General features: G+C 40.4%; 1 protein-coding gene and 1 pseudogene across 1 annotated transcript in view; both read right to left on the bottom strand.

The window, feature by feature from the left end:
- The window catches only part of RAB30 (RAB30, member RAS oncogene family), a 77,565-nt gene that overhangs the window by 54,475 nt on the left and 3,185 nt on the right, over positions 1–19,905 (bottom strand). The window lies entirely within an intron of this gene.
- LOC118984778 (ADP/ATP translocase 2-like) lies at positions 8,173–16,289 on the bottom strand (annotated as a pseudogene).

A 19,905-nucleotide genomic window follows, 5' to 3' on the forward strand; every position in this document is an offset into this window, starting at 1 on the left:
CATTAATTCTAAAAACATTTCTTCTTACATTTTGGCAGCTTGGAAATTAGGATGCATTTTACAATGGAGGGCATCTTGGCATTGTTTAATACCAAGTGGTCACACCTCAGTACTCATCAGCTTCAGAACTCATCAAACCATGTACTTGTCATATTTTGATGAGAAAAAAAATGTTTCAGCACTGGGCACTTGCTTAGGATTCATCACACATGCTAGAACCTGCATGAATCAAAACACTGCCCCGCAAAAGAAAATGCTTCATCACTTGTCACTTGCTCGCCACTGGGCACCCCTCTCTCATGAAGACACAAAGGTCAACATGTTAGTCTCACAGCAGCTCGTGAACACTGCAGAATTCCCACATACATGCTGATTATGGTCCTGTACTTTTGTGCATTTTAAGTGCTAATCATGGGTTGCAAAAAGGTTAAGAGTGATACTACTAACCCTAAAATGCAGTTAATAAGACCCACAATCAGAAAGAAAAAGGAGATCGTAGCTAAGTATGAGAGTGGTGTACGTGTGACTGATACCACTCTTATGTTCTAGATGCTAAGTAAAACTGTATCAATGACAGTGAGAAATAAGGAAGCAATTAAAGCAGCAAGTGTTGCTAAAGGTGTAAAGTCTGTGAGTTAGCAATGTTCACAGACATTGGGAAAAGTTGAAAAAATGTTCTACCTGTGGATTAATGAAAAACAGCTGTTGACAGCGTTTCTGAGGCAGTAATTTTCATGAAATCTAGGCAATTGCATTCTGATCTGTTTAAAGACAAGCCTGGAATGAGTGATGAGGGTGATGAAGTGTTTAAAGCCAGTCATGGATGGTTCAATAAATTTAAAAAGAAAACTGGCATTCTGGGTGTGGTGAGGCACAGAGAGGCAGCCAGTGCCAATGAAGAAGCTGCCAAACGAGTTTAGGGATTATGTAGAGTCTGAGGCCTTTGTCCCCCAACAAATGTTTAACTGTGACCAGACTGGTTTGTTCTGGAAGACGATGCCTAACAGATCCTACATCACTCAAAAGAAGGCATTGCCAGGGCACGAGCGATGAAGGACAAGCTAACTCTATTGTTGTGTGGGAATGCTAGCGGGGATTTAAAACTTCAGCCTCTACTGGTGCATCAAAGTGAAAATCCGTGAGTGTTCAAAAGAGAAAGAATGGGATAAAAAGCAATTTAAGTGTGATGTGGAGGGCCAATACTAAAGCTTGGGTGATAAGGCGGTTCTTTACAGAGCAGATAAATGAAGTTTGGGGCCCCGATATGAAAAAATATTTGCAGAGAAGCAAACTGCCTCTGAGGGCTTTGTTAATTATGGACAATGCTCCTGCTCACCCTCCAGGCTGAGGACGACTTACTGGGAGTTCAGTTTCATAACCGTGAAGTTTTTGTCCCCTGACACAACTCCTCTGCTCCAGCCCATGGACCTGCAGGTCATTTTCAACTTCAAAAAACTCTATGAAGGTCCTTTTCCAGAGGTGTTTTGAAGTAACCTCAGATTTACATTTGACACTCAAGAGAGTTCTGGAAGGACCATTTTAATATCCTCCAATGTGTTGCTCTCATAGATGAGGCATGGTGTGCAGTCTCTTACAACACCATGAACTCTGCCTGGAAGAAACTGTGGCCAGAAGCTATAATTCCAAGGGACTTTGAAGGCTTTGTGGATGATCCTGGTAGCCCGCTAGTGGAGCATATTGTGTCTCTGAGCAAGTCCACGGGCCTGGAGGTCAATGCTGACAATGTCGAAGAGTTAGTGGAGGAGCACACAGCAGAGTTCAGCCCTGAGGAGCTGCAGGAACTTCAAAAGGAGCAGCAACAGAGAGTGGCTGAGGACATTTCTTCAGGTGAGGAGGAGGGATGGGAGGAAGAGTCTACTGCACTGAAAAGAAATTTGCAGTAAATGGGCTCAAAACTTTGTGCAAAAACATCACCCAGACGAAGCTCTAGCAAGCAGCCCAAATACGGACCTGTTTACTGAACAATGTCATATTTTAGAAACATTTTGAAACACAGACAGAAATGAGTTTCTCTTGATAGGCTTTTAGTGAAATTCCCTAAATCTGAGTCTCCAAAGTATTCAGTGAAGCCAAGAGGCAGAAAACAGAAGAAACCCCTGAGAAATTGCTTGAAATTGTCTTGGAAGAGGACTCCTCCTGCAACAATTAACCCTTCTACTCCTCCTTCTCTACCTCACCACCATCCCATTATGCCAGGGACACCTCTCAGTACAGGTAAAGTGAAGTTAAATTTTATTTTACTTTTATGCAATTAATTGCTTTTTATCCATGTCTGTTTAGTCTTAAGGTTCTGTATTACAAAACAACATCACGACTTAGTATTAGCCCAGTAAAATGTGAAAGTTCTGGGGAACTCTCAAGAATTATTTCTCATTGCATTATTTCTTATGGGGAAAGTTTATTGAGTACTTGTCTGTTTCAGCACTCGTCAGGAGTTCCAGAATAAATTAACGGCAAGTACCGAGGCACCACTGTAGTTTATTTGGAGCCTTATTTTCTTCCTCAGTGGTACACAGAATAGTCATACATTGACAAATGATGATGGCATGGATTCAGTGAAATATAATTGTTTGATTTAGCTGTGGGAAGAAGTATTGGAAAGATGACTATAAAACTGCACTAAATTTGCGACAAGAATAGAAACAAAAGGAGAGGAGAGGCCCTTTCAGTGGCTAGCAAGTGGAGTGGCTGTGTCACAAAGATCCCCCTCTCTAAGAGCAGCCCCAGTGGGGCTCTCCGTGGCCAAGTCTATGCTAAATGACCCTGCCCTTTCTGCCCACCATTGATTGGTTCAAGAGTGGTCACATGACCCAAACTGAGCCAATCCTTACTCTTGAGAATTTTTATTTGGAGCCAGTAAGTGTATGCCAGTTGTCTCTGCTGCTAAGGACAGTGAGATTGAGAGTTTAGGAACACCCAGGTTGCAGGGTTGATCCCCAGTCAGTGCACAAATAAGAATCAACTAATGAATGTATACATAAGTGAAACAACAAATCTGTCTCCATCTCTCTCCTCTCTCCCTCTCTCTTCTTCCTCCTCTCCCTCTCAAAAATTAGTAAGTTTTAAAAAAATGTTCAGGAACAATCATGGCCATGCTCCCTGATGTGCAGGAGAGAAGCAAAAGCAAGAAACAGAATCTTGACATCATGTGAATCCCTTCATGACTCAAACAAGCTATATACTCACCAAACCTGCTTCTTTTTCTTCCTGCAAACAGACCATATTTCTCAGCCTACTTTACCATTATGTGGGTTCATGGACTGAGTAGTAATTGATGGAATGAGGACAGAAATGATATGTCACTTTTAGACCTGGCGCATGAGAACCTCCCACATGAGATCCTTCAATCTCCTTCTCCACCTGCAGGTTAAAAGGAGAGAACTTTGAGACACCTAGAGGAGAAGAGATCCACGAGATGGAAGGAGCCTGGGTGACCTAATGGGGAAACACCGTGTTCAACTGCTAAACAACCGAGTAAGAAATAAGCTATCTGTTAAGCACCAAAGTGTGGGAGTTGTTAGGGCAATTACATGTTCTAATACATCTTGGTTCCAGCTGCACCCACCCTTCCCACTGTTATATGAAATATTCTAAGTGTTCTTCCCAGAAATTCCCTTTGTCCAAGCTGGTTAGAGTTGGGGGTCTTTCATTTACAACTTAAAGAGTTCTGAGGAGCACAGTCAAGAAGAATAAACTGCAAACATTTGAAGTGGCAAGAAGAGGTAAGCAAAAATCCCCAAGTGTTCAGGGAACACCTAGAAAATTTCTCAGACCAAAGTAATAATTCCAACACACTGATGACAACATACAAAAGGCTCTTCAGTTCCCAAGGGCCACTGGCTCTAAAATCATGGACCAGTTAATAGTAAGATATTCTCTCTCCATTCTCATTCCATTCCCAGAAGCATGTACCAAGTTGTAATAGCCCAGCCTTAGGATTTACCTATTATGGGATACCCTAAGGAGTCCTCAACCATACAGAATCCTACCAAGATAAACCTCATTTATCATACATAACCAGCTCTACTGTCCCATGATTTATTGGGAAATGGATTGACATAGAGCTCTAGGAATTCAAATAATTAATCTTGGGAAAATAGCTCTGGGTATAAGCGTACAACCCTGACCAGAGTTTTCAAAGATAAATATTCAAGAATCAACAAGGCTTCTGGGAGCATTTATATGACTATAAATGAAAAGACTACAAAAATAAACAGGAGAATGATGCCATCAATGCCTACTTGAGCAATAAAAGGTTTGCCAGGAACTGACGGCCAGTGATGACAGAGCATGCATCCTGCTCAGTTTCCAGAAATGTTTCTCATTTAGCCAAAACTGTTTTACAACAATAAGCATCGACATCTGTGATATATTCTACAGGCTTGTTATAAATCACTTTTACCCTACACAGTGAGTTATCTGACTCTCAGAACAGTATGAAGATGAGATTGTCATCAGTCCTTCACTTACAGCTGAGAATGCAGGCTCAGACAGGTCAAGTGCTCATGGCCTCAGGATTTGTGACTTCAGCCAAGACTTGAGGTCCAGTGTCCCAACCCCAGATCCTCTGTCCATTTCACTGTAGTACAAACTATGCAGTTCCAGAGCTGGGAAATGGCCTGGCTGCACAAGACTTTTTCCCAGTGCCATAATTCTTCAACCCATGTTGGAGGTTAGTTATCTCTGTTTCATGCAGCCATATGTGGGAACTTTCTTGGGGTTAAAGGGCCTGGGATAGATGTCTGGCCTGCCTCCAGATCCAGCTGGGAAAACATTCCCTTACACAAGACACCATAGCTTATGCCCATGGGGAGGCCTTCAGGAGGCAGAGGGAGCTTGAGGCATGGGTTAGAAGTGCTGAGACCTCCAAGAGATTTTGTCAGAATCTCATAGCTGGAGGCCTCAGAGAGATAGACAACAAGGTCTCATGGGACTCTAGGGCAGGACTCTCGTGGGACTCCAAGATAGAATACCATTTCTATCCAGGTCTCCTACTGGGGACCTGGCAAAGGAGCTAAAGGTACTCTTTGTTGGAGAGGGAGAGGGTATCAACCACATAGACTTAGCTGGTCTCAATAAGCATTGTGTCAGGTGATTTCTATGAGCCACTTGTAACAGTAATAGACAAATTGTCAAAATCAAACATTCATATACTGTCTGGGAAAGGCAAAAAAGAGGGAAATAATTAACATTTTATTAAGAGCCATTTATTCCTGGTAGCTGGTGATCCATCAACTCAGAAGAAAGACACAGGAAATAGAGGGAGCTGTCCTTCAGCATGACGGAAAATGTGAAGAGCTGGACTCTCCTGACTATTGTCACTTCCTGGGCTCCAAGGATGAGAGGGAGGTCCTGTAGCCCAGTGGAGTTTCTCCAGAAATAGAAAATCCAGGATCATTTGGTTATATTCTGCTTGCTTGTTTGTTTTGTTGTTTAGATTCCTGTTAAGGGTGAGATGATATGATATTTGTCTTTCCTGAAGGAGCATGGAGTAGTGTTAGGTGCAAAGGTTTTGATCTAAACAACCTATGCTGTCTGTAGTTAGCTGTGACCGTATGCAAGTCAGTTTCTATACCTATAAAGAATAAGAACACCTATCTTACAGGACTGTAAGGAGGATAAAACAAAGTTATGAATCTAAAGGGCATAGCACAGTGCCTGATACACAGTAGCTGCTCAATGAATGTTAGCTCCTAAGTTTTCCCCCTCAACCTCACTTTGATTCTTTATTGGAATTCTAACAGTTAATCATTCTAATTATTATTAGTCCACCACTCCTTAGTAATTTTGAAAGAATCACATATATTACCCAATAACTTGACTATTTCACTTCCTTCTTTGATATAAAACCATCTGTGACTTTAGTTGAACATATCAAATAACTCTGGGACCTTGGGTCTCCTACTATTCTACTTTACGCTTCCTAAATTCCAAGGAAGGAAGGAAAGGGGGGGAGGAGGGAAGAGAGTAGAGAAAAGAATAGAAAAGGAAAGGAAAGAAAGAAACTCCTAGGTCTCTTTTCAACTTTATAATATTTTTAATATTTTTAATATTTATAATCTGAAAAAGAATCCAAACCTTATAGATCTTAAGCACATAGCTGTACTTAACGATCAAATTCAACTAAACTTTCCACAAACTTTCCACAGCAAAAAGGAGTTCTGACTTTACCAATGTTTTATTGAACTTAATAAATACAGCCATAGGAACAACAGGAAAGGTGAGGTTCTTGTGGTCTTCTTTATTATCCTCCTGATTTTTGGAATCATTTCCTCTTGACATCCTCTTATCCAAGACAGGGCCAGGTCAGGGGCCCCTCCTCTATGCTCTAGTCTTCTGTTATACACCACTACCAGCAATATGACCATACTGTACAATAACCATCTATTTTACGTCTCTTTCACTAGGTTACAACCTCCTTTCAGATGAGAATAGTGTTCTGCAAAATCTCAATTACCAGTACCCACCAGCGCAGTACCTAGTATATATAACAGCGCAGGTAATAAATTAGTGTTGGATGGATGGATTGTTGGATGAAAGGAGGGACAAATAGGGTTTCTAATCTGGGAAAATATTAGAAATAATCTGGTCTCATGCAAAGTCTTCATTTCACAGATAAGGAAGGAGCCTCGGAGCTGTAAGATAACTCAGCCAAGGTAGCCTCCAAAGCAGCATGAAGAGGACAAGTGGTGGCAGTCACTTGCCATTTTGACTGAGTTCAGAGACAGATACCATTTCTCCCTCACCTGCAGGGGGAGGCAGTGCAGCTTGAAGGACACAGTATGGGCTCCACAGGCAAAGTCCTGTTCCTGCCACTATCAGTCATGTGACTTTGGGCAAGTTACTTCATCTCTGAGTCACAATTTCTGCATCTGTTAATTGGAACTATTAATAACTTCGGAGTTGTTGGGGGGTATTAAATCTGCCAACATATATAAAATGCCTAGCCTATTTAGCACTAGGTGCTAAATACATGTTTACTGGACGAGTCATGAATGAGTCCCTGTCCGGCATAACACAACCTCGTGAATGTGGTTTGGACTGCATTTAAGTCTCTGCCCACATGGAAGAAGGCTGAGACACCCATAATTACAGAACCACGTACCTGGAGATTTGTTCCTTGTTAGAAATGGATCTTACAGCAGCACCAAGTAACCTCAATAACTTTGCTCACTGTTCCCTTCACCTGGGTTGCCCTTCCCACCTTCCTTCTTGCCACCCGAATCTTACCATCTCCCATTGCTCAGTGATATCCACCCTAACTAGGAAGCCATCTCTAGTTCCTATAACTTCATTAGATCTTCCTGTTTCACTAATTAGTTTCATGTGTGGTAAGATACCCACAATATAAAATTTACCATCTTAACCATTTTTAAGTGTATAGTTCAGTACTATTAAGTATATTCACATTGTTATACGACCCATCTCCAGAACTTTTTCATTTATCAAAACTGCATCTACTATACCCATTAAGCAACAACTTCCCAAGTGCTTCTCACCAACGCCAGCCCCTGGCAACCACCATCCCACTTTCTGTTTCTGTGGGTTTGACCGCTCTAGGTACCTCATGTAGTCATCATGTTGGAAGTGGAATTCTACAACGTTTGCCCGTTTGTGTCTGGTTTAGTTCACTTAGCATGTGTCCAAGGCTCATCCACACTGTAGCATGTGTCAGAATTCCCCCCCTTTTCAAGACTCAATAACATTATGTACACACCACATTTTGCTTATCCACTCATCTGCTGGTGGGCACTTGGGCTGTTTACACCTTTTGGCTACTGTGAGTAATGTTGCTATGAACACGGGTGTACAGAGGTGCATCTGTTTTATCTCCTCGACTTGAGTGTGAAGTTCTTAAGGGCAAAGACTGGGTCTCAATCATCTCTACAGTTCTCAAGGTGCCTGACAGGTGATTGACAGTCAATAAATACCTCTCAAGTAAATAAGACAGAACTCTGCTCCAAATACGAAGTGAAAAAGTAATCATTTCCACACAAACTTGCAAAAGGGCAGGATCACAGCAGAAAAGCACAGGCCTTCCAGTAAGGCAGTCTTCCTTTCTGATCCTGGATCTGCTTCTTACTAGTCATTGCATCTTATGCATGTTATCGATGTGTAAGCTCTCAGAGTCTTAACTTCCTCATGCGGTTTTTGTTTTTTTTTAATATTCCAGATATTTTTTATTTCTTCAAATGTTCTGTTTATCAGGGGTGACTGAAATAAAAAGTATAATTGAGTCCCACCATCATCATGGAAATGGCTTTAAGAAAAAACTGGTCAGATGAATATTATTGCTTCCCATTTTCAACCAGTAAATAGTTGTCATCGATAAATAGACAGTTGACAGTCTGTCAAAAATGCTTAAGGTATGTTACATAGACAACATGTCTGTTCATAAGGGAGGGGGAGCTAGGAAATACGTTTTATGAATTTCTTGATTTTATCATACAAGACAAGCACAAAAGCACCACATGCCTCTGAGACCATTGGACCATGAATGTCTGAAAAAAGCTTTGCCTCCTTCATCACACGCAATCTTGCCCCAGCAGTCAAGTGTGTCTTGTACATGATATCATTTCCTTTGTGCCTGACTGGGTCATCATGCAGCAAGAAGCAGTGTCAGAAAAATAGAAGTCAACCCGGCCACCGCTGTGACGGACTGTGCAATCATCCAGCTGATGAAGATACGAGTATTCTCAGGAACTGGGAGCATTCCCTTTGCAGTGTCATAGACCAAGGCAGGCAGCTCGGTAGATGATAACACCCTGTGCTGACACATTAAAGCCTTGGTACAGGCCCTATATCCCATCAGATCTGTAAATCTTAACCAAACAGTCACTGAGGCTTTCCAGTTCCCCTTAGCTTCAGCTTTGCCCACATCAGCTGCTGGATGGGCAAAATCAAGAGGATACACAAAACACAATGAAGTGGCCCCAGCAGCACCACCTGATGCCAGATTCTCTGGACAGTAGTGCCAAAACTGGGTTCTCTTGTCCACACCACCCAGGAAGATCTGCTTGTACTTACTTTTGAAGGCAAATTTGATAGCGTGGGTGGGGAAGTAGATAATGACTCCGTCCGGGTTACCACACCAGATGGATAGGACTCCTTGCTCCTTGGGGATATGAATCACGCAGTCTATCATGCCCTTACATTGCTTATCTGCTTAATGGGCACTTCTACTGTCATGGAGATGGCCAAGGCCACTCCGCCTGCCAGGAAGTCCTTGGCCAAGGACATGGCAGCATGTCTCAGGCTGAAAGGAAAGAAGATGCGGAGGCTGCAGGACTGGGCTCATAACTGACTGGGACTCTGGGGCTCTCCTCATGTGGTTTTGCCACAATTTAATGCAATATGTAAACTTATGTAAAGTAGTACAGTCCTTGGCGCATCACAAGCTCAAAAACTGTTCGCCAGTATTATTGCTATACAGTTATATAATAAAAGTCATTTATTGTGCATACAAACATGCCATTTAGCTTCCTGACCATAATTAACTTTAGAAGCAAAAAGCATGCAGTATTCTGAGACCAAACAATTTATGGCAAGTAATAGTCAAAAGAAACACTATCATAGCAGTAACAATGAATCCAGACTGGTATCACTGAAAGTGGAATCTTTTTTTTTTTAAGATTTTACTTATTTATTTTTAGACAGAGAGGAAGGGAGGGAGCAAGAGAGGGAGAGAAACATCAATGTGTGGTTGCCTCTCATGTGCCCCCTCCTGGGGACCTGGCCCACAACCCAGGCATGTGCCCTGACTGGGAATCGAAACTGTGACCCTTGGGTTCGCAGGCTGGTGCTCAGTCCACTGAGCCACACCAGCCAGGGCTGAATGTAGAATCTTGAGCTATACAGTTGCAACTCTAGCAATTGGAAATGTTGTCACTTCAAAGGGACAGACTTACATGTTATACTAAGGATCACCTCACTTAGCAAAGCAGCCTGTCCAAGATCTCATAAATGTTTTTTTAATCAGGATTACTTGAAGTTTTTTGGTGTCTTGGCTAAATCTATTTCGAGTTTAATCAGTCATGTTTTAAAGCTTTTAGCAAAAAGATGAAAGAAAAATAGATCTTTATTACTATTTCGGACAGAAATATTTATTTCAATCTGTCTGAAAGGAAATTGAACTCCCCACCCTACTCCCAGTTCCTCTAGGACATGAATTCCTTTTGAGGTTGCTATCTGAATGTCCCAGACCAGAAACATTCCTTCCAAAGTTAGCTCTTAGAAAGTACAGTTTTTAAGTATTAGAAGAAAAAGCTTCTTAAGTTTCTTTTTGTCTGAAAAAACAATTAACATTGGGCATGGCTAATTAAAATGGTTCTCTGAGACAAAATCAGAAACTTGGTTGTGTGGTGGAGGAGAGAGAAGGGAAGGAAAAGAAAGTGTAAATGGAAGTTGCCTGAATGCTAATGCTGGCCCAAATATGGCCCCAAGTGAACCCCCTTAACTTTTCTAGGTCAAGCCTGACTTCATGTAAATTTAACACTACACTAAGATGATCCATTAAATGGATAACTAAATGAGATTTGACATATATATATATTTTGTAAGACTGGGTAATTCAATGAATTAATAAATAAAGAAAAAAATTCTTTGTCAGACCATCAATTCCAATTTGGGATTCAGAACAACACTGCGACCATATGCCATGTGCCAATTTTAATCTGGCTCCCAAGCAATGGCTGGGAGCTACTGGCTGCCTTATCCATCCAGGATGCTCTCATGTACCTTGAGGCCCACCAGGTGAAGGGCACCGTGCTGAGACTCAACACGCGGGGCCCTTTTGCATACTCACAACAACCCACCACTCTAGGTATTGGCTTCTCTCCTCTCTCCCTTTTAACTGTTCTGAATTAATTTCAGACATACAAAAAACCCCAGCAAAATTACTAGGAATTCATATATAACCCTCACCCAAACTACCTAAATGTTAATATTTTCCCCTACTTGTTTTATCATTCTCTCTCTGTAAATGGATTTTACATTATCATTACTTGGTATTTTCTTTAAAATAAGGACATTCTATTATATTTTCGCAGTATGATTATCAAAATCAGAAAATTAGTATAGATATTATACTATAATCTAACCTCAACCCTTATTCAGATTTCACCAATTCATGAAATAATGTCTGTTATGACAAAAGAAAAAAACCTTCTCTGGTCCAGTCCAATCTAGGATCACATGATGCATTCAGTTTCTGTGTGTCTTGAGTCTCCGATGTGTCTTTAGTCTTTAGAACTGTTCCTCAGTCTTTGTCCTTCATGAACTTAACATTTTTTTAAAATATGGTCCATTTATTTTATAGACTGTTTCTAAATTCGAGTTTATCTAATATTTCCTTGTGATTAGATTCGGATCATGCGTTTCCGGCAGGAACGTTGCCCAAGTTGTATGTCCTTTTCAGATGTTGATTTGTCTCATCACTGGAATTAACTTTGATCATTTAGTAAAAATTGTGTGGGCTACCTTTCTCCACTGTAAAGTCACTCTCTCTGCCTTTGTATTTAATAAGTAGCTTAGAAGATACACTTTACACTAGACTCCTCTATGATAGATGAGGAATCTGAGGCTAAGAGAAGTTGTAACTTGCCCAAGATCACACAGTTTAAAAATGCCAGAACACAAATTCAAGCTCCAGTCTGCAGCCTCCCATACTTGGGTTTCTTCTAAAGCACTCCACGCCTCCAAGACTGGTCACCAATGGCTAAAGCAACCTTGTCTATTGCCCTCACCATGTGCACTGGGGACACCAATGTGAGGGCATCATGGCCCACAGAACCCTGGTACTTCTCTGGTCTTCAGAACTAACATGGTACTAGCCACTGTCCTTAGAGCTGCTTCTAAAGTACAAGAATCTTTAGGTCAACACTATACCAAAGCCCCAAAATCTCTGGCCAATGAACCTGGGAGAACCCTGGAGAAGGAAAAGTCAGCTGGAATAGAAAAGCAGAAGAGGAAAATGTATATGCACCAAGACACCAGACCAAACAAGGAAACCCTACAGCTAAGACTATCTCACACACCTGGACCCTTCAGCGGGCCATCTGAAACTTCTTTTTGAGCTGTCATTTCTTTCTATTTTTTCTTTTAATTTAATTTTTGGAATAGATATTACATTGGTAATATATTCATATAGTTCAAAACTCAATGTGATATACCCATTTGTAGGGTTATAATAAAAAAAGGCAGATAATAACAAGCGTTGGCAAGGATGTGGCAAAATTGCTGGAGGGAATATAAACTAGTGCAGCTGCTTTGGAAAACAATTTGGCATTCCCTCAAAAGTTCAAACAAAGTTTCCAGTTGATGCAGCAATTGCACTCCCAGATACAGATGTAAATTAAATAAAAACAAATGTCCACTTAAAAACTTATATGAAATGTTTATACCAGCATTATTCGTAATAGTCAAAAAGTGGGAAAAGCCCAAATGTCCTTCAATTGATAAATGAATAAATATCCCATGGTATATTCATACAAGAAAATATTATTTGGTAATAAAACAAGAATGGAGTATTAATCTATGCTACAACACAATGAACCTTGAGAAGATTATGCTAATTCTTTAATTTATATGAAATGTCCAGAATAGGCAAATCTACAAAGATAGAAAACATCGGTGGCTATCTGGGGCTGGGGCCCTGAGGGGAGGAAGATGTCAAATGACCACTAATGAGCACAAGGCTTCTCTTGGGGATAGTCTTCTGGTGATTGCACAATTCTGTGAACACACTAAAAAACCACTGAATTGTACAATTTAAATGGGTAAATTGTGTGATACGTGAATTTAAAAAGTCAGCATTATATAAAAAAGTAAATGTTAAGAAATCTCACTACACACACGCACACCACTCACTCCTACTGCCCTATGCCAATAACCACTTTCTTTTTTTTTTTTTAAACATTTTATTTATTTATCTTTAGAGGGGAAGGGAAGGAGAGAGGGAGAGAAACATCAATGTATGGTTGCTTCTCATGCATCCCCTGCTGGGAACTGGCCCCTGCTAGGAACTGGCCTGCAACCCAGGCATGTGCCCTGACTGGGAATCGAACCGCGATCGTGTGGTTCGCAGGCCCACGCTCAATCCACTGAGCTACACCAGCCAGGGCCCACTTTCTTATTTTACATCCTTCAGGGCTATAATTGAAATGTGGGATTCAGCCCCCCTATTTCTTTCACAAAATATATACTGTTCTACCACCTTCCTCCTTTCACTTAATATATCCTTGGAGAGCTTTCCATACCAGTACCTGAAGAATACCCTAATCCTTGTTTGTAGTTTAATTGTTTTCCCTTGTGTGAATGTACCTATTTAGCTGGTTTCCCACTGATCTACACTTAGGTTGTTTCCAATCCTTTGCCATTACTGACAATGATGCAATGCTTCTAACTTGGTTTCATCAGATGACCTTCTGCTCCTGGACTGCCAGGAAGCAGCACGAACAACTTCAGAGTTAGTCAGAACTGGGTTTGTGTCTGGCCTCATCTACTACCTATGTGACTCTGGGAAGATTACCTGCACGTTCTGAGCCTTAATTTCCTCACTTATAAAGTGGATAAAATTTCACCTGCTTTATTAGGTTGCTTTTAGGGTTAAAATGAGATAAATATATACCCTGTGGCCAAATTTGAGGCAATTTCTGTATCAAAATGCGTAAGGTTGAAAAAATGAAGATATAAGGTTGGTAATGGATTATAATACATTGGGTGGATAAAAGAGTCCAAGTGATACCAAAAAAAGTGGGGGGGAGAAGAAGGGATCCGAAAGCTAATCAAACGGAAAAACACCCATAGATACCAATTCCATAGATACCAATTGACCTAGGCAAGGATTATCAGTACATGATAATCCTTACCATTGGAGGAAAGTTATTGAGGAGCAGGATATCTAAACAATCTCAAAGGATCACCCCACAAGTAATGTTATTAATTACAAATAGAAAAGGGTACCTTTGCAATGCAGAGATCTGGCAATACCACCTCACCCAAATGATCAAACCTCACATCACCAGTGATGTTACAACTTGTATTACGTGTCACCTACTGCGACGCAAGGGGAAGGATGCAATCTTCCCTATGGGGAATTCTTACCACAGATGTTTAACCTGAGACTAATAATGAGAAAACAATCAGACAAATCCAACTTTTAGTCTACAGCAAGGCAACAGACTTGGAATCTCCCTGGCCAAGTGGCTCAGTTGGTTGGAATGGGGTCCTGTACACCAAAAGGTTGTAGATTCAATCCCTGGTCAAGACACATACCTAGGTTGCGGGTTTGATCTCTGGTTGGGGTACGTATAGGAGGCAACCTATTGATGTTTGTCTGTCACATAGAAGTTTCTCTCCAACTCTCTCTCTCTCTCTCATTCTCTTTCCCTCCTTCCCTCCCTCCCTGCCTTCTTTTCCCCTTCTTCTCTCTCTAAAAAATAAAATCAATAAACATATTCCCAGGTGAGGGCTTAAAAAATAAAAGTGCAATGTCATAAAAGATGTGTTAAAGGAAACTAAAGAGACAAAACTACCTTGTGTAATCCTTGATCTTGTCTTGGGTTCAAAAAAAGGTTATAAACAACACTGGAACTGGGAAAATCTGAAAATATTATTGCTTTAATGTAAAGTATTATGGTTACACAGGAGAATGTCCCTGTTCTTAAAAGATAAATGCTCCAGTGCTTAGAGATAAAGTGTTGTGACGTCTGCAACTCAATTTTAAGTGATTTAGAAAAAGTGTGTGTGTGTGTGTGTGTGTGTGTGTGTGTAGATAAAGAAAGCAAATGAATCTAGATGAAGGGTGTATGGGATGTTCACTCTAATATTTTTGCAATTTTTCTATGTTTGAAGTTTTTCAAAATCAGTTGGGGGGAAATTAAATAAAACATATAAACCATCTGGCGCCCAGGAGATGCTATGACAGTTCTCATCATGGTTTCAGCTAACTCAATAGGTGCAGAAAGCTTCTACTCCTGAGCCTGTAGGTCAAATGAACCACATTAAAGTGAAGGCCACCAGGCTGTCCTGCCTTTGTGAAATTCATATTTTGATCAGAAGGCAAGGCAAGAACAGGAAGCAGCTGCAGAAGCACCAGTTTTGGTTCCAGAAAATCTACCTAGGGCCTACATCTGCAAAACTTTTAAGCTAGGTAACTTTAAAAAAAAAGTTACTTAACCTCACTCAGAGTTGTTTCCTCATTTATATGGAAAAACTGAGCTCAAATTTATGCCTAGGACTGAGAAAATAAGACAGCACACACAATGCACCCTTATGAAATATCTTTCATTGAAGACTGTCTTTAAAAAATAGTAGTCCCCTAGAATAAAAGTGGGGAAGAAGGAAAACTCCTGGATGGCACCAGCTTTGCTTTCCTATCAGAGCACCCAGCACAGGACCTTGCATTTAGCTTATACTCACCAATATTGGTTAAAGGAGGAACAAGAGACAACATGAGATAGAGGTCTCTTGGGCTACAGCTTCTGTTAAAGAGAGATGAATATGAGTTGGGCCAGTCGGAGGCAACAGCCCTTCACAACAGCCCATATTCACGTGCACATAAACTTGCCAAAATCTTTTTGGACATGTTATCTCATTTGAGCCTCACAATAATCCCCATTTCATAGATGAAGCAACTGTAGCTTGAAAAGATGAATTACCCACTTAGCACACAACTCAAATTTGGGTTTGTTCCACTCAGCCACAAAAGAATGGAAATAATTGGCTAAAAGAATGGAAATAATTCACAGCTCATGATTCTTACCATCTCTTCCTCAGGGTCTCTGCTGGAGCAGAGTGAGCCACTGATGGCTACTCCTAAACTCATACCTTTTCCACAGAATAATGTCAAACTCTGCCCTAGGATTGGCTTCTATTGATATCCAGAAAGGTGAGCACAGTCAGGCCTTCAACCACTTGCTTCAGATATTTTTAAAGTGAAGCTTAAATTCCCCTTTCTAGTGTGAAGTGACCGAGATGAAGAGGAAGTAAGTAGAAGAGGTTTATTTTCATGGTGTCCACATTTTAGTGAAGTCAACCATAACTCAAAAATAAAATTTCCTGCAGAATTTTCTGGGGAAAACTCTTGGCGGCTTTATTCTTTCAGTTCACTTTTAAACACCGTGCTGTGATGCACGCAGCAAAAATGACTTTTACTTCTCTCTTCCGGAGGTCTCTGTGTTATTTACATGCCAACCTTTATTACAACCATCACCAAAACACAGCAGGAACTCTGAAATTCCATTTTTGGCCACTTTCTGTCCACCCATGGCAACTTCCTTCCCTTAGCGAGGGAGTTTAGCTCAAGTGGCTAATAGCCTGGGCAGAGATAGGTAGAAATGGCACTGTCAAAGACTGTTTATAAGAATTTAAATCAGGGGACAATTAAAGGGAACTGTTCGGGCAATTTGACCTAGTATTTCGACCTAGTATTCATCACAAAAGGATGCGCACTCAACTGCTCACTGCAGCAGTGCCCAGCAGCCATTACAATGGGTAAGCTAGAGCCACAGGCAAATATGTGGAACAAATTCCCAAAGTGTACTAAGTTAAAGAAAGAAAGCAACGTAATATGTGTTATATATTAATATAATTATTTTATGTGGGGGGATGACAGAGGGATACATCAAAATTTCAACAGTTGATTATCATCGTGGGTTGGAATTGAAGGGAACTTTTCCTATGTAGTTCATTGTGTATTTCTGTAATAATCATTGATTAATCTTTTGTTTAGAATCAAAAAAACAAATTTAAGGTGGATATTTATGTGTCCCTTCTTGTGCTTTCCTTTTCACTTTGGAAACAGCCAGTTTGCCGCTCCGTGTGCATTACTACCTCTAGTTACATCAAAGATAGAGTGCCGGTTGTACAAGTTTGCATTCTAATAGAACAGACAGGATGGTGCTTAGAAAGGACACAGGGATCACTTACAATATCCCCAACAAATGGTATTCCTGCACACAGGCTGTTGAACACTTGCAGTGATCAAGACAATCACTACCTTCTGAAGCAGCCCTCGATGTCCTCTAGCTTTGCTGTAACACTACTAAAGACAACATGTCAGGCTAAGCAGACAGCACCATTATCACATTCAAAGAAACTTACATTGTTACTGACTATCCAATAAGCTGCTTCCCATTAAAATTTCCCCAATTGTCCCCAAATGTCTTTCATAGATTCTCTTTTTTAAGCCCATGATCCAATCAAAGGTTACATGTTACACTTGGTTGTCACAACTCTTTGGTCTCCTCTAATCTATCAGATCAGTCGCCCATACGTTTTGTTGTATTTCATTTTGTTTGTCTTTCATGGCGCTGACATTTTCAAAGATCACAGGCCAGCTGTTTTGCAGTATGTCCCACAATCTGGATTTGCCTGATTATTTCCTCATGATTAGATTTAGGTTAAACATTTCTGGCAAGAACTCTACATCAGTGATGTTGTGTTCTTTCCATTGCATCAGGCTTTCTAGTTACACTAAGTTATCTTCTATTCATTTTGTCACTGTGGGCACTAAGCAAGCATCAGCTAATAAATAAAATATTTAAAACAATAAATACATTTAATGTTAAGAACAGCTACCATGAGCACCATCTATATCAGGCATAGTACCAGACTTTCAAAACTTATTATCTCATTTAAACCTGATGACAATCTTGCAAAGAAACAGAGGTTCAAAGAAGTTAAGTAACTTGCCCAAGGGTACACCCATACTGACAGACATGTATGCACCTGGGAACTCACAACATACATTAACATATAATCTCAGGGGATCATGGTCTCCCTCCATGGATCCCCCAGGGACAAATTAAAAACCCCTGCCTTAATCTAACCTTGAGGAGGCCTATCTAGATTTTAAAGGCTGGATTCCTATGGGGAAGAAACTGAAAATAAAATATCTATGGTCCATATAAAATTCTTCCATTCTTGGAAATGTTATTTGGAGATGGGCCACATTTTCATCACAGCCAAGAACATAGGGCAATGGTCCCATAAATTATTATAATGTTAAGTTTTTTGTGTTTGTCATCTTTTAACTATTATTCAACAAAGTGAGAAAATAAGGAAAATGTAAAGAATTTTTCATAAAGCTAAATATTTTTTATTTTAAAATGATGCTCTTTCTACAACTCTTGTTATTAAATGTCCTTTATTTGATGGGCTAAAAGTGAATGAAGACATTTTAAAAAATGTCTTTTTTTCCTTTTTTTAACTGTAGTTTTTCCATTACTAAAAAATATCTTTATGACCTGGCTGGGTAGCTCACTTGGTTAGACTGCCCTCCCAATACGCCAAGGGCTCAGGTTCGATCCTGGGTATGCACATACTAGAATGCATTAATAAGTGGAACAACAAATCTCTCTCTCTCTCATCAATCAATCAATAAAATTTTCAAAAATCTTTGCTATAGAAAAATTTTGCCATCAGCTTGTGCCCCCTCCACCATTTTATCTTATTTTTTGTAACTTTACCTTCCTATAAAATTCAAAAGTCTAAGACCCATTGATTTCAGGAACTATACAATTAAGTTATTTTTTAAAGAAACTCACCTGAAAAGGAAGTGCAGATCAAAAGGAAAACAGATCTGAAATATTTCTGAATTTCCCCAAAAGTCATCCACAAAACATCTCAAAGGTGTCAGGTCTCAGGAATACAAATGTTAATTGATTTGTTAAAGGCATTTCACAGTTGACATTTGCATTACTAATCACCCTCTTCCAATATGTGGCTATTTCCAGCTTTTGAATGGGCCTTAGTGACCTAGATTAGTTCACTCAATCAACAAATATTCACAGAGTCCCTAATTTATGCAAGGTACTCTATTAGGTGCCTGGGGACACAGTCTGGAGAGTTCTTTCTTGTCTCCGGTCTCAGGTCAAAGGTCACCAGCCTCTGTGGATACTATCCCTTCCCCCAGGAAAGACTAAAAACCTCCCTTGGGGCTATGCTAGCCTACCAAGACCTACACACCTTTCTGTGTGTGATTATTTGTCTTTCTCTCTCACCGGAGAAACTTCTTACAAAGCAAATACTACCTTATTCAATGCTACCTTCCTGGAACAGTACATATATAGCTTGTGATCAGGATAAATTTGTGGAATAGATATATTTTAAAGACGAGGAAATTAAAGGTCAGGGAAAAATATGACATGTCCAACATCATACAGCTAATAAATAAGTAGTCCATGGTCTCAGAATGAGCTCTCCCCAGAGCTCTCTTCTATTCCACTGCGCTGCATCATACATGCACACGGAATGAGAGAAAGGTCTCAGATGTCTTCCTGGAACTCCAAACTCAGGATGTCCAAAAATCACTGCAAGTCACTCCTTCTTGAAAAAAGCCAACAAAAATCTGGTCCCCATCCAGTGTTCTCATTCTCCATAAGTGGCAACCCCCGTGGCTCAAGGAAAAACTCAAGTCATCTTGATTCTCTCTTCTCCCTATCCCCACTGCCAATCAATCAACAGTCTTATCAAACGTAGCTTGTTTCTAATCTCTTCCCTTCTCTCCAAGCCCTCGGCCACCATCCTAGATCTCAGCCACCATCATCACTTACAGAGACAAAAAAAATGACTTACTAATTAGTCTTCACACATTCAGTTTGGCCAGTTCTCTCCAATCTCTTCTCCAACTAAGGGCCATGGTGATGTTTTAAATATCTTTCTTTCTACATATGTAATTTATCTCGCTAATTAAAGGCCTTTACTAAGTTCCTGTTCTCTTAGGATAAAGGCCAAAATTTCCTGTGGTTCAGAACACTGCCCACCTCTCCAGCCTCATTCTTTTTCATTCTGGTCTCTTCTCCCACATACTGACTGCTCTCCTTTTGAAATCCTCATTCACCACTTTTTCCTTTGTACTATGAACAGGCAGTTCCCTCTGTC

Source organism: Sturnira hondurensis, unplaced genomic scaffold, assembly GCF_014824575.4.
Source record: "Sturnira hondurensis isolate 20B ecotype Veracruz unplaced genomic scaffold, ASM1482457v3 Scaffold0003801, whole genome shotgun sequence".
Lineage (NCBI taxonomy): Eukaryota > Metazoa > Chordata > Mammalia > Chiroptera > Phyllostomidae > Sturnira > Sturnira hondurensis.